Source organism: Dysidea avara, chromosome 1 (genome assembly GCF_963678975.1).
Source record: "Dysidea avara chromosome 1, odDysAvar1.4, whole genome shotgun sequence".
NCBI lineage: Eukaryota > Metazoa > Porifera > Demospongiae > Dictyoceratida > Dysideidae > Dysidea > Dysidea avara.
The window spans coordinates 16,249,282-16,276,008 of record NC_089272.1 but is presented as its reverse complement, the minus strand read 5'-3'; the positions used below and the strand labels follow the sequence as shown (position 1 = coordinate 16,276,008).

Here is a 26,727-nt window from a genome sequence, read left to right as displayed (position 1 = left end):
TGTTTCATTCTCTGTGAGGCCAAGCTAGTGGCGTCTGCTTTTCTTTTTCAATCAATACCCTGGGAAGCTATGTTAGTATGCACATTGATTGTGTTAAAATACACATACATAAGGCATCCATATAGTATTACACATCAATTCCACCTTCAAATGCTTACACATGTAATCCCAGTAGATTTCAAGAGCAAATTTATGTGCCTGGAGTAGTGGGGTTAAATGGGGTAGACTGATGGAATAGACTAAAACTTGAAGTGCACTCTCAAATGGTATTTGTGAAAACTTTGTTGAGCGCTTGGTTAAACTTTCAATACAAAATGTATGTGCTCACATGTGTATGTCCAACGTCCTCTGCATACAAATATTATGAACTCTTGCTAATATCCCTGGAGATATAGATGACTGGAGGACTTCTCTCTTTTTATTGCTATTTTTGATCCTACTCAATGTAAAATTTCTTATACTTGTTAAGTATATAGTAAATTGCATGTTGCAAAATCACATTGCCCACAGGATTACTATGCAAAATAGCATAGCCCCATCATTAAGTGTTATGAAAATCATGAAGCTGCTCAGATTTTAAAGGTCAGTCATGCTGCCCAAATTCCAGGTATCTAAACAAGCCAAAAATATTGTGTTTGTTGTTATAAATTTGCAATGAGCTAGTACTTTGAACATCAAGATATTCTAATAGAGCAGTCAGTTACTCTATAGTAGTTGGTTAACTATATTGATGACTTTTAAAGCAATACCTGTAGCATTTTGTATGTAATAGTTGTAACTTGGGCATGAATAATTTGTTTCATATGTATGCACAAGTACGTGAGGGCTAAAGGCCCGAGTGCAAGTGCATATATATCAGACAAATTACAAGTGCTCACATGTTACAACTTTGGTGCAAGTGTGGAAAACATCAGGCATGCTTCATGAGTGTATTTATATTGGGTAATGTAAATTTTGATAACCTACATAATAATAATGATAAGGCGTTACTGCTGTCTAACATTAGTGTAACGGCATGTGCATGCAAAAAGCTTTGATTGTGAAGTGCAATTATGCACAAAAATCAAAATATTAATTCATAGCAATGTTTTGTGTGCACAGAAAGTGCTTACTAAAATATTCATGTAGTCATGAATATGTTTATAATGCTAATAGCTAAATTCATTAAGTGCTATTTTACAGTGTGTGTGCTATAATGTGAAAAATAATAATGCCTCATCCAATTCTACCAGTTTGTCAAAAAAGCTATTATAAAGCAATGAATATTCTGTTGAACATTTTATTGGTAGTAAACTTTATAGGTAGAAATCTTGCGGTTTTATATACACCCCTGTGTACTGATATTATTGTCATTACATTACCTAATAGAATAGTTAGCTCATCATTTGTGATTGTATCATGTAGGAGAATTATTTATGATTTAATCAAGCTACACTATAAGCAAGGTTTGATTTTGTGTTATTTTGGAGCTAGTGTTTGTATATATATACTGTACCATTTAAAATTTGCATGCAATTTCAACTTATGTATCTATGTATATAGTTTTTCATCAGATAATCATGTGAATGTTACACAGCATGTGTATGGAGAATATTGTAATTCTAATCTCATATGAATGTTGTTGTGTTTGGCATAATCGAGTTCAATGAAGCAATGTGAAGTTTGTTGATCGCAGCAAGGGAACATTCTTATTGTAATATGATCTACAGAGGTAGACAGTGGTAGACAAAGGTGGAAACTATATCAAACTAGATAATATAAATTTACTGTAACAGTCTCATGACTTATATTACCACAACAACACACAGTTCCATGAAATATAACCGCATGAAGTGATGTTGACCTTTAATGTGAGAACATGTGTACATCCCATAGTAGGTGTGTGGAGTTTACTATAGTTTTGTTTGTTACATAATCCATTGAGCAGTAGTAAGTATATTGCAAAATCACATGGCTCACAGGCTTTACTGTGTAAAAGGGCACAGTAGCTTATGGGAGTAGCCTTAAGGGTTGCAAGTTAAGTGGCTACCAAGGGTCTTAGGATTAGGAGGGTCAGGCCTACCAAATGCAGGGCCCAATCTCCAGGTATCTAAACAAGCGTCAAACATAACAGTTAATATAATGTGATTTTTTGTTATAAGTTTCAATGAACTAATATGGGAAATGCTGAGTTTTATGAGCAAAAGATTAAGATATTCTCCTAACAGAGTAGTCAACTACTCTACTATATTGTGTTGATAACATTTTAAAGCAATGCACTTAGCACATTAAATGATATTTACTTTTTCATCTAAAATATGTGACCCACTGAGTGATTACCCAATTAATTGTGTTCTAAAACAATATATTATATATAGTAGTAGTTTAAAGTTTTATAATGACTATAGCTTGTCACTGGCTTGTATTGTGTATGCAAGATATACAGTATAAGACAAACACTATTGTAGGGAATTTACTTTTGTCCATTGTTGTCAGTTAAGGGCAAGCTACTAAGTAAAGTTGTGCTATCATTAACAGTAATGTTGGTAATGTTAAGATAAAATGTTGTTATGTACATGCCATCCCATAATCAAAGTTACACCCCTAAACTGGTTGTGTACTGTTATTACAGGTACTGTGAGGTTACAGCCAAAGTCATGAGACCAATAAAGTTATTAAAATGGTTTTGATATAGTGTCTATCCGACTAGATCTTGTTACCTAAAGAATGTCACCTTGTGGTAGGACCTATAATTGTATTTTAAGCAAGTAGTAAATCACTATATTGTTTGTACATTTGAATTTTTAATGGATGTTATTCATGTATGAATAAGAGCGTTTGCTGAAATATATAGGAAAGAACTTTTTTTCTAGAAAAGGATTATTATATTACATTAGCAAACTGCACAGAAAGTATACATTTTAATTACGTACACTCATACACACAGAATCACACACAATAATTCAGCTGTTCATATCATCCTCACTTTTTATAGAAATGTTCCTGAATTGCCCTACAAGTAGGTGTCTAGCACTCAATCTCAAATGACTGAACTTTAGAATCATCACTACATAGAGTACAAAAAATGAGGCCTTAGTGTTGACTAAAGTGTTGAGTGTGCTCGGAAGTGTCTAAGTCACCCAAGCAACTCAATAGTAAGCTAGGGGATAGCATTACAATGTGTAATCATGTTCAATGTCATGAGAGACTGACCGGATGTGATCATCAGGGATATTGCTACACCTGCGACTAGGGATTATTCGTCAATGGAGTGCTACAGACAAAGAGAGTTGTTTGAATTGTGAACCAGTCACTGAAACTACTGCTATTCTACCTATGAATATTTTTCACAATTGAGGTCACAGTCATGGGACATGGGTAATGCTGTATACTTTAGCTCAACTAATTATTCAAATGTTTTTCAGATCATATAGTGAAAGACTAAATGCAGAGGTAATCATATTATATATAAGAATATTGGTGGTCAACCTGTACCTCCCAATGTCAGTTCATTATGTATTTGTATATGCAGCACCATTGTGAGTATCATCTACTGTGTATCAGCTAATTGAGATGAATGTGAAATGAGATCTGAGGCTAGTTGCTCCTAGACCAATTTCGCATTTCTTTTGTTCTGTTTTGTGCACATAGGTGGGGAGATACCTACTCTCACTCACTAAAAAGAAAAATGGTACAAAAAGTAAAACCATTACCATAATCGCTGGGAATGTTTTAGTAAACTTGCTATTAGAATTGTACCCATCAAAGACAAAGATCCTCCCAAAAATTGCTACTGTCTTAGGGTAAACCAGTGATTGCCTATTTACAAGTATTGAGAAATGTTTGAAGTATTTAGAGTGTTGTAGCTTGCCAATGGTTGAACTATGTATACCATATTTTATATCAATTCCTTACTTCTTAGACCATCCATTGTACAAGTAGCCTAGATCATTTTTCTTGAATATGTGTGATATATCAATAGAAATTTTATTGCTATTATAATCTACTACAGAATGCAATTTGAATCACAACACATGGAACAGACCACTATGTCAGGGTGTGACAATCACATTTGCAAAGTATGTACTTCTTTGTCTAGTATACAGTGTAGTAACTAATAGGTGTGATTGTATCTTAAGCAAAGGGATTGAAAAAACAAGGGCTCTACTAATATTATATGTAGCAGTACATTAAAGGCATTTTACATCAAAATACTCTAATAGAACAGTCAACCACTCTAATATAGTACACCCAAAAGGATTTATTAAAGTTCTGGTGTAAAGAGGAAGTGAATCGAAAATAAGCATTTCCTTGATTTCTGAACTTTGGATCTCACTCACCATTGTTACACAAGCATTCTGTTTTATTGAGGTTGAAATTCTATATCCTTCAAGTTCTGCAGAAATTACAACTCTCCATTAGTACATTTTGGACCATTCCAAGACCAGCTACTTGTAGTTCAATAGTGAATACATTAAGTTTCAGCTACCAAATTAATGTACAGTCTGAAATACTTCCATTTACAGCTCCAATACTAATTCTAAGGAAAATTAAGGCACATTAAGGCTATCAAGACCCACTCCTTCCTGAGATATACCTAGTTGTGTTCCACATCTATCTTAATTTCTCTTTTATATTAACTTGACAACAATGATAATCTTTTGATATGCAAAGAGTTAGCACCATATTTGTAAAATCTTAGATCTCTCTTGGTCAATGCACCTAAAATGCTATTTTTAATTCAAATAAAAATCTAATCTGAGGTGCTATAATTAACAATAATTTAAGATACCATGTTGTTGTGTACCTGCTTTCTCATAAACAGTGTTATGATATCATGCCAACTTAGACGGGTAGTTGGAAAAGACGGATATGGTCGGACACGGATGCGGACACGGACGCGGATGCGGACACGGACATTTTCAAAAAGCACTTTTACATTTATGCAGTATATGCTTTTACATTTATGTAAGTTATTTTTCATACCTAATGCTGTTTTTACAGCAGTCTTCGCTTCGAGACCCAGGCGTAGATCCTTTCATAGCGCTTATCCATTTATAAGCGCACGTGCGAAGGACTAGACCAGCACTCCACAGCATGCCAAAGACCATAATGGTGTTGTACACATGTTCTAAAGTCTAATACAGAGTTATATAGTTGTAGAGATTAGCTTGTATGCCCCATGCAACTTAGCTTAGCAGGCCAAGTTGATTTAGCACTCAGGCCAAGTAGGTGTCTAGCACTCAATCTTAGGTTTGATTTTGTGTTATTTTGGAGCTAGTGTTTGTATATATATACTGTACCATTTAAAATTTGCATGCAATTTCAACTTATGTATCTATGTATATAGTTTTTCATCAGATAATCATGTGAATGTTACACAGCATGTGTATGGAGAATATTGTAATTCTAATCTCATATGAATGTTGTTGTGTTTGGCATAATCGAGTTCAATGAAGCAATGTGAAGTTTGTTGATCACAGCAAGGGAACATTCTTATTGTAATATGATCTACAGTGGTAGACTAAGGTGGAAACCATATCAAAACTAGATAATATAAATTTACTGTAACAGTCTCATGACTTATATTACCACAACAACACACAGTTCCATGAAATATAACCACATGAGGTGATGTTGACCTTTAATGTGAGAACATGTGTACATCCCATAGTAGGTGTGTGGAGTTCACTATAGTTTTGTTTGTTACATAATCCATTGAGCAGTAGTAAGTATATTGCAAAATCACATGGCTCACAGGCTTTACTGTGTAAAAGGGCACAGTAGCTTATGGGAGCAGCCTTAAGGGTTGCAAGTTAGGTAGTTACTAAAGGTCTTAGGATTAGGAGGGTCAGGCCTACCAAATGCAGGGCCCAATCTCCAGGTATCTAAACAAGCATCAAACATAACAGTTAATATAACGTGATTTTTTGTTATAAGTTTCAATGAACTAATATGGAAAATGCTGAGTTTTATGAACAAAAGATTAAGATATTCTCCTAACAGAGTAGTCAACTACTCTACTATATTGTGTTGATAACATTTTAAAGCAATGCACTTAGCACATTAATTGATATTTTATTTTTTCATCTTAAATATGTGACCCACTGAGTGATTACCCAATTAATTGTGTTCTAAAACAATATATATATATATATATACTAGATAAAGCACTGCCGCGAGTGCTATTATATAGTTATACAACGGCCACGAGTGCTCTGCCTGATATAAACGCACGAGCCTGAGGGCCGTTAGGCCCGAAGGCAAGTGCGTTTATACAGGCAGAGCACGAGTGCACGTTGTATAACTGTTATGTACCACTCACCTAATAGATGGGGAGAGTCTCACAAGACTGCTGTAACACTTATAAAGGCCAGGTTTCTAACATCGATTGTGGGTAACCAAGCCGGACGTTGCGATGACGTTCCCTCTGCAGTTCTGCAGCCACCTGAGATATTGAAAGCTAGTACGCTATGGGTTATATCATTAACCTGCATTTGCTGTTCGACTCTCATCATGTAGTGCTCAGCATGCCAGCATGATCACTCAATCGCCATATAGACTAAGCGCCAGACTAATCGCCATAGTGATTCTCTCGAGCAAAAAAAAGTAGCTAAATAGACGTTTTAAGTAAACAAAACCTAACTACTAAACGATGCTAGTCTAATTCTTACCATTCACACTGGCTAAACTCGAATCAGGTGGCATGACAAAACTGGTTACCACAATCGAACGTAAAGGTTAGTATTATTTAGAACTATGATATATTTGTTTTATTGAGTCATTGTCGAAGTGGGCTACAGTTTAATCTGGGCTAAGATGGCACCAGACTAGTAAGGTGTATAAGTATGTTTATATATATGTAGACTAGAGTTGTGGCCACCCGTGTTGGATTTTTCGATCGCCATTGGCTGCTTGTAAACATTATACGTATTGGTGACGTTATGGCCCACAATCGACCTTTACATGTCAGGCTATAAAAGAATTCGAGTGATCTGTGAAGTGTCTTTCCACCTATTAGGTGAGGTGTCGTAGTGGTCTTCACCACCGGCACTTGTGCTATGCTGCACAAAACCGCAGCCAGTGCAATATCTGTATATTGCACTGCGGTCGGTGCATTATAACTTATAATGCACTCGTTGTGGTCTACAAAACCGCAAACAGTGCGTTATAAGTTATAATGCACTAGCTGCGGTCTGCAGCAGTGCAATATACAAATTATGGCACTGGCGGTGCCTTTGAACTGCCCACGCAGAGTGGTACATATGGGAAATATAGCACGAAAAGAGTGGTCTCGAGACGAAATATAGTACTCGGCTTCGCCTCGTACTATATTTCGTCTCGAGACCACTCCTTGAGTGCTATATTTCCTGTATAGCATGAGCAAAAGGCAGTGCTTTATCTGGTATAGAGAATTGTCAACTTGAGGTACACACGAAACAATTAGAAAATCACGGAGAAGTGTTAATATCGGTAGAATAGGTATTGCGCCTGTGTTTCACCTGCGTTGCACTGTGCTGCACCTTCATTAGTCGTTTTGTGAGACTAACCCGTCTTCTCAATACAAAACAATTTTGATTGTGGTACTTTAATAAGCATATTTCCATGATATTCTTAGGACTCGTCCGTTCATGTGAGCAAAACGTACTAAGAACTTTCACTGCTGCTGACCACAAGCAACCATCATTGAAATCTTTAAGTGTGTCTATAAATAAAATCCAGTGGTTTTCCTCTTACTGGTTGGGTTGACTGGTCAGCCAGCACGGTCAGGCTATCAGCCTACACTGGCTTGGTTGTACTGACCAAAATGAGTGATTACTCACTCAAAGTAGGCTATCGGCCTACAAAATAGACCTGGCAGTTCTATAACTACCTGATATAGAACTGTGGTCTATTAAAGTGTTCTATAACTGCCCAATATAGAACACTTGTGCCTTTATGGCGAATATAGAACACTTTTTTGCTTTGATACTCACACGCAAAGTTCTTTATACATATATATTGCAGTTTAAAGTTTTATAATGACTATAGCTTGTCACTGGCTTGTATCGTGTATGCAAGATATACAGTATAAGGCAAACACTATTGTAGGGAATTTACTTTTGTCCATGCAATAAACGGAAATTTACTGACTTTTATTCAAATATTTAAAAAGTCTCTATAGGTCCCTTTTCCTATGCCCCCTCACATATATTAATTTTAAGATACCATGTTGTTGTGTACCTGCTTTCTCATAAACAGTGTTATGATATCATGCCAAGTTAGACCCCTAAACTGGTTGTGTACTGTTATTGCAAGTATCATGAGGTTGCAAACAAAGTCATGAGACCAATAAAGTTTTTAAAGTGATTTTGGTATAGTCTACACCTGCATCTATCCCACTAGATCATATTACCATAAGAATATTACCTAGTAGCGGTTAAGAAAATGTGTACTACTAATCTTAAGCAAGTAAAATGCAGATTTTGTGTATGAATGAATCATGATGTTAAATTGACTGTTATATGGATGTTATGCAAATTGTGAACAGACTGCAGAATGACAGTTGTAGGTTCAGTAAAAGAAAGGTGGAAACCTTTTACTACCTAAATGCACACAAGGCCACATTTTAATTGCAGTAATTTTGCCTAAAATTTACAAAAATTTCAGAATCGTTATATTGTCGAAATTTGTTTTGGGTAAACATGACTCAATAAACATTCTAATACCTAATATGTATGTCCAAAGCAAACATGTATTTTATGTACTGTATGGGAAATAAGTTGATATGATGGGTTATACTTATAGCTTTGATTTCTTCAAACATGGTTGCAAATTTATGCAACACCCCATATGTGATCCAGTCTGGGAAAACCGGGCTTATCGCCTATTTTAAAGTATCGAGAAATGACAGTTTTAAGTATTTAGTGTGTTGGAGCTCACCAATGGTTGAAGCTATGTGTAACAATTTTTCACACATTTTACACCAATTCATTACATTCCAGAGCATCCACAGTACAAGTAGCCAACTGCTAAGTTTCCTGCCATTTTAAATAGTTTGTATAACCGAGGTTGACTGTATCAGGAAGCTCCAAATGGGGTGGGAGGTGGGGACCTGGAAGGAGGGAAAGAGACTATTCAAAAAATTGAATAGGAAGGTGTACGGATGAATTAAGTCAAGTTATGGGCCATTCAGGTCTCAAAATTGGCTTAAATGAATGGAAATTTATGTGAATATAGATTTTCATCAGATAATCATGTGAATGTTACACAGCATGTGTATGGAGAATATTGTAATTCTAATCTCATATGAATGTTGTTGTGTTTGGCATAATCGAGTTCAATGAAGCAATGCGAAGTTTGTTGATCACAGCAAGGGAACATTCTTATTGTAATATGATCTACAGAGGTAGACAAAGGTGGAAACTATATCAAACTAGATAATATAAATTTACTGTAACAGTCTCATGACTTATATTACCACAACAACACACAGTTCCTTGAAATATAACCACATGAAGTGATGTTGATCTTTAATGTGAGAACATGTGTACATCCCATAGTAGGTGTGTGGAGTTTACTATAGTTTCGTTTATTACATAATCCATTGAGCAGTAGTAAGTATTGGCTCACAGGCTTTACTGTGCAAGAGGGCACAGTAGCTTATGGGAGCAGCCTTAAGGGTTGCAAGTTAGGTAGTACCAAGGGTCTTAGGATTAGGAGGGTCAGGCCTACCAAATGCAGGTCCCAATCTCCAGGTATCTAAACAAGCATCAAACATACATAACAGTTAATATAATGTGATTTTTTGTTATAAGTTTCAATGAACTAATATGGGAAATGCTGAGTTTCATGATCAAAAGATTAAGATATTCTCCTAATAGAGTAGTCAACTACTCTAGTATATTGTGGTGATAGCATTTTAAAGCAATGCACTTAGCACATTAATTGATATTTTATTTTTTCATCCTAAATATGTGACCCACTGAGTGATTACCCAATTAATTGTGTTCTAAAACAATAAAGTTTTATAATGACTATAGCTTGTCACTGGCTTTTATCGTGTATGCAAGATATACAGTATAAGACAAACACTATTGTAGGGAATTTACTTTTGTCCATTGTGGAAAGGTGTTCTCAAGCTACTAAGTAAAGTTGTGCTATCATTAACAGTAATGTTGGTAGTGTTAAGATAAAATGTTGTTATGTACATACCTTCCCATAATCAAAGTTACACCCCTAAACTGATTGTGTACTGTTATTACAGGTACTGTGAGGTTACAGCCAAAGTCATGAGACCAATGAATTATTAAAATGGTTTTGATGTAGTGTCTATCTCACTAGACTATGTTACCTTAAGAATGTCACCTTGTGGTAAGACCTGTAATATTGTGTTTTAAGCGAGTATGGTAAATCTCTATACTGTTTGCACATTTAAATTTTAATGGATGTTATCCATGTATGGATAAGAGTGTTTGCTGAAATATATAGGAAGGAACTTTTTTTCTAGAAAAGGATTATTATATTACATTAGCAAACTGCACAGAAAGTATACATTTTAATTACGTACACTCATACACACAGAATCACACACAATAATTCAGCTGTTCATATCATCCTTAAATTTTATAGAAATGTTCCTGACTTGCTCTACTAGTAGCTGTCTAGCATTAAGTCTCGAATGACTGAACTTTAGAATTGTCACTACATAGAGTACAAATAAGAAGGCCTCAGTGTTGACTGAAGTGTTGAGTGTGCTCGGAAGTGTCTAAGGCACTCAAGCAGCTCAATAACAAGCTAGGGGATGGCATCACAATGTGTAATCATGCTCAATGTCATGAGAGACTGACCGGATGTGATCATCAGGGATATTGCTACACCTGCGACTAGGGATTATTCATCAATAATATTTCTAGAGTATTACAGACAAAGGGAGTTGTTTGAATTGTGAACCAGTCATTGAAACTACTGCTATTCTACCTATCAATATTTTTCACAATTTAGGTCAAAGTCACAAAGTCATAGAACATGCATATGGGTAACGCTGTATACTTTAGCTCAACTAAAATTATTCACATGTTGTTTAGATCATATTCATACAGTGAAAGACTAAATGCAGAGGTGTTCATATTATATATAAGAATATTGGTGGTCAACCTGGACCTCCCAATGTCAGTTCATTATGTATCTGTATATGCAGCACCATTGTGAGTATCATCTACTGTGTATCAGCTAATTGAGATGAATGTGAAATATGATTTGAGGCTAGGTACTCCTAGACCAACTTCATAATTATATCTTTTGTTCTGTTTTGTGCACATAGGTGGGGAGGTACCCACTCCCACTCACTAAAAAGAAAAATGGGGCAAAAAAGTAAAACCGTTACCATAATCACTGGGAATGTTTTTGTAAGCTTGCTATTAGAATGGTACCCGTCAAAGACAAAGATCCTCCCAAAAATTGCTACTGTCTAAGGAAAACCGGTCTGATCGCCTATTTACAAGTATTGAGAAATGTTTAAAGTATTTAGAGTGATATAGTTGTAGTCATTAAATGCTCTAATAGAACAGTTACTTCGTCTATGATCCGTATTATATAGTGTTGTTTTAGTACAGCAAATTCATTTTAGTTTAGTTCTAGTTCTAGTACTCCAATTCTGTCATAGTTTTAGTTAGTTTTAGTTCTAGTATCCCAATTCTACCATAATTTTAGTTAGTTTTAGTTCTAGTGCCCCAATTCCACCAAAGTTTTAGTTAGTATTAGTTCTGGTACCCCATATTTCTGTAATTTAGTTAGTATTAGTTTCATTTTAGTTAGTGTTAGTTTTAGTGTTAGATATCTTCACATATACTAACCTTGGTGTTAGATATCTTCACGTATACTAACCTAACCCCCTAAATTTACAGAAACTTTAGATTTGGTGTTTTGATGTTCAGCACTATTTCCACTTACCATTGTGCACAAATGAACAAATGCTCTAATAGAACTGAGCTTAAATAACCTAAATAGGCAGAATTAATGCTGAATAGCAATGTTTCAGAGGAGGTTGGACACGATACAAGCACTTCTGAAATTTATTTCTGTTAATTGCATAATTCTTATATATGACAAGGAGTAAGTGATAGAAGAAATGTTTAGCATGCAGTATCCACATCTTGTGCTTCTTAAGATGAACAGCAAATTCTTATTGCAAGGCGGGTGTGTGAGTTTCTAATTCTCTTTTCGATTCTCTGTAAGGCCAAACTAGCGGCGTCCGCTCTTCTTTTTCAATACTCTGAGAGGCTTTGTTAGCATGCACATTGCTTTCTTCGACAATCATTGTGTTTAAATACATGTACATAAGGCGTTCCTATAGTATTACACATGGATTCCACCCAGCGAATGCTTACACACAAGATCCTGTAGATTTCAAGAGAAATTTACGTGCCTGGAGTAGTGTGGTTGAATGGGGTTGACCGGCTGAATAGACTAAACTTGAAGTGCATTCTCGAATGGTATTTGTGAAAACTTTCATGGACGCTTGGTTAAACTTTCAATACAAAATGTATGCACTCATGTGTGCATGTCCAACCTCTTCTGACAATGTTTATGGTAGAATTTGCAGGTATTTGCAGGCATTTTCAGGCATCACCATCTTCAAAGAAAAGTGTTAAGTGGTTATAGTGTACAACACCCTTTTATGTAGGATTGCTTGAGAAACCTTTTAGTTAGCTCTAGTTCTTGAACTAAAAGTTTTAAAGGTTTTGGTTTAGTTCTAGTTTTTGAACCAAAACTTGAAAGAATTTTAGTTTAGTTTTAGTTTTAGAACTAAAATAGACCACAATTTTAGTTTAGTTCTAGTGTACTAGAACTAGAATTAAATTGCTGTACTAAAACTAGATTTAGTTCTAGTTCCTTAGAACTAAAACAACACTAGTATTATATAGAAATTACAATGTTGGCAGCTGTGCTATAATGCAAGGTTTGAATTTTTAATATTTTTAACTGGGGAAAATTATGCAAATTCTTTGTAATGTAGATATTTACATAGTTTTATGTACATTTCATCAGATAAGCAAGTGGATGTTACACAGAATGTGTATGGAGAATATTTTAGTATATGACTGTTATTGTGGTTGGTATAGATTAGTTCTATGAAGCTATGGATCACAGCAAGGGAACATTCTTATTGTAATATGATCTACAGTGGTAGACAAAGGTGGAAACCATATCAAAACTAGATAAAATATATTAATGGTCTTATGACTTTCATTATCATAACAACACACAATTCCATGAAATGTAACCATATGTAGTAATGTTAACCTTTAATGTGTGTATCCCATTGTAGCTGTGAGGATTAGTACTGTTTGTTACATAATCCATTGACCAGTATCATACTGTATGGTAGTAATGTATAGTAGGAACCATTGAGGTTTGGGCTTTCTTGTCCGAAAGTATCACCTAAACCCAGCCTTAATTTTCCTCCATAATAGCTTGGTAGCACTGGTTAAACATAATGGAGTACATAAATGTCTTCAGAGCAACCCAACAAATTTTATTTAACTTAATTTTCTACTGACTGCCTGACTAATACTTTCAACCAAGCATAACTCAACTACTTGACTTATTTCGTCACTGTTTGCTGTCTCTTTAGCCTGAGGTATAGCAGCTACTATACACACATCAAACACTTACCTTTGTCTACTTTTGTGTCTCATCTCCACTATCACATAGGTGTTGATTGGCCGTAACATGTCATGGCTTCAGTGCTTCTATTTAAATTTTGTAAATATTTTTCTCCATTTTTAATGAATGTGGAATATACATAGCTGAAAACAAAGCACAATGGCCACTTTACAATTCAGTAATTGATAGTCGGGATGTAATTAATTTTATAATGTGTCTGGCACCCTTGTATCCTTTAATGTGGTATGTAATGGTTCATCAGTAATGAATTATGTTATTAAACATGCAAATTACATTTGAGTAGATATCAAAGATATGAAAAGCAATGAAATAAAGGGTCATATATTGTAGCTATATACTAGTTATCTTGGCTATTTCATTGATAGCAATGATAGGCTAATATCAAGAGTTTATAAATTTGTATGGGAAAGAATGTCTAACTGGAGTACATTCAGCAAACACACTACTGCAAGTAATACCTCAGGCTTCTCTTAGAAGGAAGGCTTGACCTTATTTAAGCCAATCATCACCTATCAACAGTTCTTTGTCATGAGTAGAATCAGGCTAGAGGCATACATATGATCAAAAGTGAACTTGTAGCAGTGTGTTTGTACAGGACATACTGGCAGTTAGACACTCTCCCCCCATAGAAATCAGAGTAAGCATAAGTGCTTCTGAAATTTATAACTGTTAATTGCATATTTCTAATATGTGACAAGGAGTAGGTGATAGAAGAAATGTTTAACAATATCCACAACATGTTACCTTAAGAAAATGGCAAATTCTTATTGCAAGACAAGTGTACGAGTTTCTAATTATCTGTTCGATTCTCTGTGAAGCCAAGGTAGTGGCATCCGTTTTTCTTTCAGTGCCCTGGGAGGCTATGTTAGTATGCACATTGCTTTCTTTGACTATTATTGTGCTATAATACACGTACATAAGGCATCCTTGTAGTAATAAACATCGATTCCACCATCAAATGTTTACACACGTGATCCCTGTAATTTCAAGAGCGATTAACTTGCCTGGAGTAGTGGGGTTGAATGTGGTAGACCGGCTGAATAGACTAAACTTGAAGTGTACTCTCAAATGGTATTCGTGAAAACTTTGGTGAGCGTTTGGTTAAGCTTTCAATACAAAATGTATGCGTTCACAATTACGTGTCCAATCTCCTCTGCATACAAATATTATGAACTCTTGCTAATATCCCTGGAGATATAGATGACTGGAGGACTTCTCTCTTTTTATTTCTTTTAATCCTACTCAAATGTAATGCTTGTTAAGTATATAGTAGATTGCACATTGCAAAATCACATTGTTCCCAGGATTACATACTATGCAAAATACAGTAGCATAGGCACATTGTTAAGTGTTATGAAAATTGTTCAGCTGTTCAGATTTTAGGGGTCAGGCATACCGCCAAAATTCCAGGTATCTAAACTAGCCAAAAATAATGTATTTGTTGTTATAAAGTTGCAATGAGCTAGTACTTTGAACATCAAGATATTCTAATAGAGCAGTCAGTTACTCTACAGTAGATACTGTACTGGTAACTTTTAAAGCAATACCTGTAGCAATTTGTATGTAATAGTTGTAACTTGGGCATGAGTGATTTGCTGGAAAGTATGAGTGCTAAAGGCCCGAGTGCAAGTGCATCTATATCAGGCAAATCACCTGTGCTCTTATATATGTTGCAACTAAATTGTATACAACCTTGGTGCAAGTGTGGGAAACATCAGGCATGCTTCCTGAGTGTATTTATATTGGGTAATGTAAATTTTGATAACCTACATAATAATAATGATAAGGCGTTACTGCTGTCTAACATTAGTGTAACGGCATGAGCATGCAAAACGCTTTGATTGTGAAGTGCAATTATTCACAGAAAATCAAAATACGAACTCATAGCAATGTTTTATGTGCACAGAAAGTTCTTACTAAAATATTCATGTAGTCATGAATATGTTTATAATGCTAATAGCTAAATTCATTAAGTGCTATTTTACAGTGTGTGTGCTATAATGTGACAATAATTAAAAATAATAATGCCACATCTAGTTGTACCAGTTTGTCAGAAAAGCTATTATACAGCAATGAATATTCTGTTGAACATTTTAGTGGTAGTAAACTTTATAGGTAGAAATCTTGTGGTTTTGTATACACCCCTGTATACTGATATTATTGTCATTGCATTACCTAATAAAACAGTTAGCTGATCATTTGTGATTGTATCATGTAGGAGAATTACTTATGATTTAATCAAGCTGCCTATAAGCAAGGTTTGATTTTGTGTTATTTTGGAACTAGTGTTTGTATATATTATATATATGTATATATATACATACTGTACCATTTAAAGTTTGCATACAATTTCTACTTATGTATATAGTTTTTCATCAGATAATCATGTGAATGTTACACAGCATGTGTATGGAGAATATTGTAATTCTAATCTCATATGAATGTTGTTGTGTTTGGCATAATCGAGTTCAATGAAGCAATGCGAAGTTTGTTGATCACAGCAAGGGAACATTCTTATTGTAATATGATCTACAGAGGTAGACAAAGGTGGAAACTATATCAAACTAGATAATATAAATTTACTGTAACAGTCTCATGACTTATATTACCACAACAACACACAGTTCCATGAAATATAACCACATGAAGTGATGTTGACCTTTAATGTGAGAACATGTGTACATCCCATAGTAGGTGTGTGGAGTTTACTATAGTTTTGTTTGTTACATAATCCATTGAGCAGTAGTAAGTATATTGCAAAATCACATGGCTCACAGGCTTTACTGATTAAAAGGGCACAATAGCTTATGGGAGCAACCTTAAGGGTTGCAAGTTAGGTAGTACCAAGGGTCTTAGGATTAGGAGGGTCAGGCCTACCAAATGCAGGTCCCAATCTCCAGGTATCTAAACAAGCATCAAACATAACAGTTAATATAACGTGATTTTTTGTTATAAGTTTTAATGAACTAATATGGGAAATGCTGAGTTTTATGAACAAAAGATTAAGATATTCTCCTAATAGAGTAGTCAACTACTCTAGTATATTGTGTTGATAACATTGTAAAGCAATGCACTTAGCACATTAAATGATATTTTATTTTTTCATCTTAAATATGTGACCCGCTGAGTGATTACCCAATTAATTGTGTTCTAAAACAATATATATATATATATATCATACAGTACGATAGTACTGTATGGTAGGGACGATGAAGATGTGGGCATGGTCTACGAAAATAAATCAAGCCAAAATCATCTTTGCAAACCCTTCACGGCCACTTGACAGTATTGGTCAGGTATAACCAAGCCCAAACATGCCTTCAGAACGACCAGAAGCATTTTCAATTAGGTGCTACGAAATTTAAAAAAAATATTATTTTTGCGAATTTTCTACTGCCTCACTGCCTGCTTGCCTACCTGCCTGATGCATTCAGTAAAGTGTAGTGGAAAATTGGCTACAGCTACAGCCTTACTTCTTTGGCAGAAATGCTTCGAATTTCATGGAGATGAAACTTTTCGTATTTTAATTATCCTACAATGTATGCGCTATTGCTTACTGATTTTCCTTTGATCCTTCTTTATCGTGGCCATTGCTCATCAGTAGGGCTTCCATATCAATAGGGCTTCCATAATCATTGTGAATACACGTGTTATCGCACCAAACTTTTAGAATACATTTGTGATTTGACGTTTGGTTTATACAGGACCTATCATACGTCATCGACAAGACACACGCATAAGACATCTTGTTTAGTATTAGTGTGTTTGTTGTGTAGCGGCTAGGTTTAACTGCTTGCATTTCTAAATGCATTTCTTTGCGACTAACATGTTCTTCGCTATTACAGTATTAACACTTCTTTATGTATCCTTGCATGTGCTTACTATTGTCTACACAGTCAGCAAAACCATATAAATACATGATTGGAATAGTCAAATAACTATCTAAAGCTGTTAACACTATTAAGTGTAAAAATTGCATATACAAAATTTCTGATTAAATGCATGAATAATAATGTATTAAATGCATAATCTCATAGAAACCCTGCATATTATGTTTTGTCACAATTCCCTGTCAGTTGTCAGTCGCTCCAGCAGCATCGTCCTTATGTGCAACAATTACTTATTGTGTTCCACAATATTCCCGCTACAATGATCAATGTGTACTGTATAGCTAACCTATGACAGGTACAAAGAAAGCATAGCTTATTTGGTAACATCATTGTTAACAAAGTTATAGCTAATGAATGTGCAAAAGGTAGAGTAGGGCTTATCATACAGTACGATAGTAACTGTATAGTAGGGACCACAAAGGAGTAGGCGTGGCCCTCAAAATGATATCACCCAAAAATCAGCCTCAATTTTCCCTTACGACGATGAGGCAGTATTGGTGAGGTAAAACTAAGCCCAAACAAGCTTTCAGATCAACCCGAAACGCTTTCAACAAGTTCTTGATTCGAAATGCTGTGTAACGGGTTGAACATAGCTGACAACGAAGCGTAATGGATACTTCACTTTTCACACGATAATTGATATAGCTGGGGCACGCGGTGCCTTTTCAGATGCGGTATGCATGGGTTCACCAGCCATAATAAAATTATTTACAAAAAAGTTAACAAACAAGTACACGAAAAAATTTGGAATTTTTAACTAGAGTAGGAACCATTGCACATCGATAAAAAGTACTAAAACAGGTTTGAGTAGTCCATGATATTAAGTCACTGTAATACAATAAGAAGTGTTATATCCCTACTGTGCATTTCCGTTATGGTATCTTGAGCACAATAGGGATATAACACTTCTTATTGTATTACAGTGACTTAATATCATGGACTACTCCAACTTGTTTCAGTACTTTTTATTGATGTGCTATGGTCCCTACTCTAGTTGAAAATTCCAAATTTTTCGTGTACTTGTATACATATATATAGTAGTTTAAAGTTTTATAATGACTATAGCTTGTCACTGGTTTGTATCGTGTATGCAAGATATACAGTATAAGACAAACACTATTGTAGGGAATTTACTTTTGTCCATTGTGGAAAGGTGTTCTCAAGCTACTAAGTAAAGTTGTGCTATCATTAACAGTAATGTTGGTAATGTTAAGATAAAATGTTGTTATGTACATGCCATCCCATAATCAAAGTTACACCCCTAAACTGATTGTGTACTGTTATTACAGGTACTGTGAGGTTACAGCCAAATTCATGAGACCAATAAAGTTATAAAAATGGTTTTGATATAGTGTCTATCTGACTAGATCTTGTTATCTAAAGAATGTCACCTTGTGGTAGGACCTTTAATTGTATTTTAAGCAAGTCGTAAATCACTATACTGTTTGTACATTTGAATTTTAAATGGATGTTATTCATGTATGAATAAGAGCATTTGCTGAAATATATAGGAAAGAACTTTTTTCTAGAAAAGGATTATTATATTACATTAGCAAACTGCACAAAAAGTATACATTTTAATTACGTACATTCATACACACAGAATCACACACAATAATTCAGCTGTTCATATCATCCTCACTTTTTATAGAAATGTTCCTGAATTGCCCTACAAGTAGGTGTCTAGCACTCAATCTCAAATGACTGAACTTTAGAATTGTCACTACATAGAGTACAAAAAATGAGGCCTTAGTGTTGACTAAAGTGTTGAGTGTGCTCGGAAGTGTCTAAGGCACCCAAGCAACTCAATAGTAAGCTAGGGGATGGCATCACAATGTGTAATCATGTTCAATGTCATGAGAGACTGACCGGATGTAATCATCAGGGATATTGCTACACCTGCGACCAGGGATTTTTCATCAATAATATTTCTGGAGTACTATACAGACAAAGAGAGTTGTTTGAATTGTGAACCAGTCATTGAAACTACTGCTATTCTACCTATCAATATTTTTCACAATTGAGGTCACAGTCATGGGACATGGGTAATGCTGTATACTTAGCTCAACTAATTATTCAAATGTTTTTCAGATCATATAGTGAAAGACTAAATGCAGAGGTAATCATGTTATTATATATAAGAATATTGGTGGCCAACCTGTACCTCCCAATGTCAGTTCATTATGTATTTGTATATATAGCAACAGTGTGAGTATCATCTACTGTGTATCAGCTAATTGAGATGAACGTGAAATAAGATCTGAGGCTAGGTGCTCCAAGACCAATTTCGTATTTCTTTTGTTCTGTTTTGTGCACATAGGTGGGGAGGTACCCACTCTCACTCACTAAAAAGAAAAATGGGGCAAAAAAGTAAAACCATTACCATAATCACTGGGAATGTTTTATTAGTAAACTTGCCATTAGAATGGTACCCATCAAAGACAATGAAACTCCCAAAAATTGCCACTGTCTTAGGGTAAACCAGTGATTGCCTATTTACAAGTATTGAGAAATGTTTGAAGTCTTTAGAGTGTTGTAGCTTGCCAATGGTTGAACTATGTATACCATATTTTATACCAATTCCTTACTTCTTAGACCATCCATTGTACAAGTAGCCTAGATCATTTTTCTTGAATATGTGTGATATATCAATAGAAAGTTTATTGTTATCATAATATACTACAGGATGCAATTTGAATCACAACAAATGGAACAGACCACTATGTCAGGGTGTGACTATCAGATTTGCAAAGTATGTACTTTTATGTCTAGCTGTGGACTATACAATGTAGTAACTATTGGTGTGACTGTATCTTAAGCAAAGGGAATGAAAAAACAAGGGCTCTACTAATATTATATGTAGCAGTACATTAAAGGCATTTTACATCAAAATACTCTAATAGAACAGTCAACCACTCTAATAGTACACCCAAAAGGATTTTATTAAAGTTCTGGTGTAAAGAGGATGTGAATCGAAAATAAGCATTTCCTTGATTTCTGAACTGTGAATCTCACTCACCATTGTTTCAAGCATTCTGTTTCATTGAGGTTGAAATTCTATGTCCTTCAAGTACTGCAGAATTTGTTAGCTGAAACGTAATGTATTCACCATTGAACTACAAGTAGCTGCTCTTGGAATGGTCCAAAAAGTACTAATAGTGAGTTGCCATTTAATGTACAGTCTGAAATACTTCCATTTACAGCTCCAATACTAATTCTAAGAAAACACATTAAGGCTATCAAGACCCACTCCTTCCTGAGATATACCTAGTTGTGTTCCATATCTATGTTAATTTCTGTTTTATACTAGCTTGACAACAACAATAATCTTTTGATATGCAAAGGGTTAGTACCATATTTGTAAAATCTTAGATCTCTCTTGGTCAGTGCACCTGAAATGCTATTTTTAAGTCAAATAAAAATCTAATCTGAGGTGCTATAAGTAACAATAATATATTAATTTTAAGATACCATGTTGTTGTGTACCTGCTTTCTCATAAACAGTGTTATGATATCATGCCAAGTTAACCCCTAAACTAGTTGTACACTGTTATTGCAGGCATCGTGAGGTTGCAAACAAAGTCATGAGGCCAATAAAGTTTTCAAAATGGTTTTGGTATAGTCTACACCTGCATCTATCCCACTAGATCATATTACCATAAGAATATTACCTAGCAGCGGTTAAGAAATTGTGTACTACTAATCTAAAGCAAGTAAAATGCAGATTTTGTGTATGAATGAATCATGATGTTAAATTGACTGTTATATGGATGTTATGAAAATCGTGAACAGACTGCAGAATGACAGTTGTAGGTTCAGTAAAAGAAAGGTGGAAACCTTTTACTACCTAAATGCACACAAGGCCACATTTTGATTGCAGTAATTTTGCCTAAAATTCACTAAAATTTCAGAATCGTTATATCGTCGAAATCTGTTCTGGGTAAACATGACTCAATAAACATTCTAATACCTAATATGTATGTCCAAAGCAAACATGTATTTTATGTACTGTATGGGAAATAAGTTGATATGATGGGTTACACTTATAGCTTTGATTTCTTCAAACATGGTTGCAAATTTATGCAACACCCCATATGTGATCCAGTCTGGGAAAACCGGGCTTATCGCCTATTTTAAAGTATCGAGAAATGACAGTTTTAAGTATTTAGTGTGTTGGTGCTCACCAATGGTTGAAGTTATGTGTACCAATTTTCACACATTTTACACCAATTCATTACATTCCAGAGCATCCACAGTACAAGTAGCCAACTGCTAAGTTTCCCGCCATTTTAAATAGTTTGTAAAACCGAGGTTGACTGTATCAGGAAGCTCCAAATGGGGTGGGAGGTAGGGACCTGGAAGGAGGGAAAGAGACTATTCAAAAAATTGAATAGGAAGGTGTAGGGGTGAATTAAGTCAAGTTATGGGCCATTCAGGTCTCAAAATTGGCTTAAATGATTGGAAATTTATAGTACAAGTCATTGTTCAATAACACGGAGCTTTACAACCACATACAGCCATCCTGAGGCTGACAAGAGCTCCATTAAGGCCCCACACTGCATGTACGGATCACCACTGGGCTTGAGAAAAGCAGCCAGCAAAAGCAGACCACTCAAACCTAGCTGATTTTGATTGTGAGATTTTATAGTCTATTCATGTGGCTTTGTATTTCTGATGAAAAATCAAATCTGCTGACATGGGCGATAAGATCGGTTTTCAGATGTTGTACTTAGCAAGTATGTTAATGTCAGCAACCAAGCATACTGAGATTTAGTAAACACAATACATTGATATTGATATTCTCTTAAGAATATTGATATTCTCTTCCATCCTGTTCATGGGTGAAATATTAGCTCCGTAACTCAATCTGTTGGCAAGTTACAACCATTTTTGTAAGCGCCTGTAATTTATTTTCCCTATACTTGCTGTACAAATCAATTTTTCCATTGTTGCTACTTTGAAGGGCTGTAACTCCCAAAGTTATTGCCATATGAAGCTGAAACTTTACCAGTGAGTACACTTGGCTAAGTAGATTATAAATATTTAATAAACAGGAATTCGACAAAATGAGATTATGTCCTGTTTTCGCAGATCCAGTCACATCAAGACTCACGGTAGTGAGTCGCGCGGCCAAGAAACTACAAAGCGCACGTCCAATTAAAAGACGCGCGGCCACTACTGTGAGTTATTTACGTGTAGGGCCGGTTTCGCAATATCAGTCCTAGATTATGCAACATCTCTCAATAGATTTGCATTGCGTTACGTGATAAAAAAATCTTTAGGAGTCGTCATCATCATCATCATAGTTTTCTTGCGACCTCGCTAAAATAAAAAAGTAACCATCGTAAAATAAAAAATAGGCGTATTTCACTTTATTTCTCTACCTTATGTTACAACTACTGTCACGTTATACCACTCAACATAGTCGTGTTTGTATAGTCTATCTAGCACTGACATTATCCAATCCTGGTTTGCCTATACGCATATTTTCTTCAATCAAACCTCTAATCCCTACAATAACTTTTAAAGGCACGACGTGGACACAAACTCTAATGCCTGATAAACAAGTTGTGACAACGTGCTGAACCGTAAGTTCCCTAGGGATGGCGTTTTAAGCAGAAATCTTTTGAATTCCATTTAGTGCCACACCCCATGCGAGCGTTTAATTTATAAATCGCCAGTTGTCTTATGGTGTGAAGAACAAAATCACTAGCGAAGGTGCTTTAAGCATACTCTTCAATTCTCTATTTACATGTAATTTTTAATACATTAACCACAAAGGCCGATAAGGTGAATACAAAAGGTAACAAGCCTTTAGGGGTTACCACCTCTATGTAGTGTTTACCATGTAGCTTGTGTTGTGGCTTTCATTAAGTATTATGCACACACAAATGGTGCAACAAAATTTTGTAATGGATTGCTCGAATGTGGTTGGTGGTGTTGTGGCTCGAATGTGGTTCGTGGTTTGCCAGTGACCATGTATGAGTTGGGGTTGTTCCACACAACTTACACAATATTCAAATTTCATGATGGCCATGAAAATTTCTTGCCATATGATAAACATACAACAATGTGTAACAACGTTAATCAACATCACATCAAGACTTGACTAAAAATAGTTCCAACAATAGTGATGATTTCTTGTATGTCAGCATGACGATACTGAGACCTGTAAAAGAATAAGCAGGCACTGAAATTAACCTTAAATTAAACACTCATGCAACTGACCTGGAACATCGGTCGCAACACCAAAAACACTTGTTTCGATATCTGATGACACAATCCAGCAGGCACTGAATTAAAAGAGAATGTATAAAAAATCAATATGCCGGGCTGTATCAATAATAGCATGGATAATCAAAATGAACAAAAACTATATCCCAGGCTAAGTGAATGAATAACATAACTGTTGGGTAAGCATGTCAAACCTGAACATTAGGACATTAGTCAAACAAAAGTACGCTATCACAACTTGGTCATAATACAATGTTTGTACCACTGGACTTCACACTGGTTGCCCAAAAATTGTGCCATTCCAGGACAACAGCATAATTATGAAACAAATAGTTACTACAACACAGAAGGCTTACTGTTGTACTGTCTACACTGATATACCATAATTTAAAAACATAACAGGTAGCTAAGCATTAAATACAATACACTTAACATCTGGGTACTAGGAAAAAATCACTAACATCACAACATGTAAACTGACCTAGAAATTAACACCCTTGATGCCACTACAGTCTACACTGGATATTTGTTTGAACCCATCAACACTATACCCGATACATCTGAGTAGACTGACCTGCAAATTCACATCACTAGTATACAGTGATAATTGATAACTACAAAAACAACAATTGCAATAATACAATTCTTCTGTACGTCAACTGACCTGAAATTCATGACACTCGATACCGAGACCTGTAAAAGAATAAGCAGGCACTGAAGTCAACCTTAAATTAAACACACATGCAAACTGACCTGGAACATCGGTCGCAACACCAAAGATACCTGTTTCGATATCTGACGAAGCAATCCAGCAGGCACTGAATTAAAAAGAGAATGTGCAAAAAATCAATATGCCAGGCTGTACCAATAAAGGATGGATAATCAAAATGAACTAAAATATATATATATCCCATATGCAGGTTAAGTGAGTAATATAACTGTTGGGTAAGCATGTAAACCAGAACATTAGGTCATTGGTCAAACAAAAGTACGCTATCACAAACTGGTCACTGATAAATGATAACTACAAAAACAACAAAAGCAATAATACAATTCTTCTGTACGTCAACTGACCTGAAATTCATGACACTCGATACCGAGACCTGTAAAAGAATAAGCAGGCACTGAAGTCAACCTTAAATTAAACACACATGCAAACTGACCTGGAACATCGGTCGCAACACCAAAGACACCTGTTTCGATATCTGACGAAACAATCCAGCAGGCACTGAATTAAAAAGAGAATGAGCAAAAAATCAATATGCCAGGCTGTACCAATAAAGGATGGATAATCAAAATGAACTAAAAAATATATATCCCATATGCAGGTTAAGTGAGTAACATAACTGTTGGGTAAGCATGTAAACCAGAACATTAGGTTATTGGTCAAACAAAAGTACGCTATCACAAACTGGTCACTGATAATTGATAACTACAAAAAGAACAATTGCAATAATACAATTCCTCTGAACGTTAACTGACCTGAAATTCATGACACCTGTATCTTTGTTCTTGCATAGTCTCAACTTACATATGTACCATGATCACATTCAACTGCTAGTGGATAAACCAGTATGACCAGATGGCCTGCAAAAACCAACAAGCAGGTGTTAAATACAATACACCTAAAGCCTGGAATATGAAAAATATTATATAAGCATTATTCCACACTGATATAGTAATAGATTATAGGACGTTTTGGAACTTGCCTAAACATGTAAACTTGAACAAGAGGACAACTGCATAATCTGGACACTTGGAATTGTCCAATACCTGATGAACAAGTTAGTACTAATGACATTCACTTCAACATTTTATCCCAGCTGGGTGAATCTCTTGTAACTGAGTAAAAAGGTGTTTATTTTCCACCTGCAACCAAAGTTCTACATTTCGATCTGTGGTTGAGTGTACATAAACTGACCAGGAAAATCAGTATGCCATAGCCGGGGTATGGAAATGGTTCCTTTCCTTCTGTTGTGACATTACTTACAGCTGACTGGTAAATGATCATCGATGTCCCCGTGGACCCCAACAATGAGTATATCAATGTTGGAAAATGAATTTCCTTTCAACATGTGGTGGAATGAATTTCCTTTCAGCATCTGGTGGACAGGTCCATAAACCCTATCGCACAAACACGGTGAATCAGTGTGTGGCGATGTGACACGTTACACAAACTTCACTCCTCGTTTCGTTAGCATTCAAGACCGGCATATATCATAGAGTACCTCGATCAGTATTCTTGACTCTTACTTCTTCAAGCGTTGCTCAAGCGATGTAGTTTCTCACGAGGGGCTCGAGTTTCTCATTAAAGTCGAGCCTATTAAAGTACGCCTCACCATCTAGTTACATTCTTAAACCATTCAATTTAAAACCACGTATCACGAGTGTCTGCTTAAGGTAATTAGGGACTTTCCATGAGATTTCCCCTAAATAGATCACGTGTTAGTTGTCAATCCGGTGGATTCTGGTGGTATACATGGTTCAACAATGCGGTAAGTGTACATATGCTGTCAATAATTGTTTGTGCACTGCTAAACTAAGTTATTTTTGTGTGGTAAGTATGCCTGAGGAAGGGTCTGGGGGACGACACTAATGTTTTGACAGCAGTTGATGATGGCCAGGCAAAGAACTGCGAGAAGAACTACTGTGATAGTGTGATAGTAGGGAAAAATTCCCACCCCTATAGCTCTGCCTAGGGGCATTATCTACAGCTACTGTATTATATTGCCGATATGTACATCCGGGCCAAGAATAAAGGTGAAAGTGGTAGTAAGGCTCAATCCTATTATTCTGCTGAACAGGTAAGGGAGTCTGGGACTCTGGGGGCATGCTCCCTCAGGAAAGTATAAGTACTACAACTTTTTTGTTTTAATTGCTTCATCAAGTATAAAAATTTCAGTCAAAAGGTGATGATCGAGGCTCTGGTCTTATGCACTGGTTGAAGTGATTGTAT

General features: G+C 35.6%; 1 long non-coding RNA gene across 23 annotated transcripts in view; it reads left to right on the top strand.

The window, feature by feature from the left end:
- The window catches only part of LOC136257808 (uncharacterized), a 61,557-nt gene that overhangs the window by 16,996 nt on the left and 17,834 nt on the right, over window positions 1-26,727 (top strand). For 2 of the 23 annotated variants that reach the window (XR_010702192.1, XR_010702223.1), the window contains 12 exons: window positions 1,405-1,445; window positions 2,975-2,998; window positions 3,055-3,357; window positions 3,405-3,432; window positions 3,512-4,058; window positions 10,226-10,332; window positions 10,591-10,996; window positions 11,046-11,129; window positions 15,866-15,905; window positions 19,189-19,582; window positions 19,629-19,656; window positions 20,223-20,289. This is a non-coding gene — a long non-coding RNA (uncharacterized lncRNA). Of the gene's footprint in view, window positions 1-510; window positions 583-1,404; window positions 1,446-2,611; window positions 2,720-2,974; window positions 3,358-3,404; window positions 3,433-3,511; window positions 4,059-10,225; window positions 10,333-10,590; window positions 11,166-15,865; window positions 15,906-19,188; window positions 19,583-19,628; window positions 19,657-20,222; window positions 20,290-26,727 lie in introns of all 23 variants that reach the window. The other 21 variants (XR_010702175.1, XR_010702219.1, XR_010702210.1 and 18 more) reach the window with 20 other exon arrangements.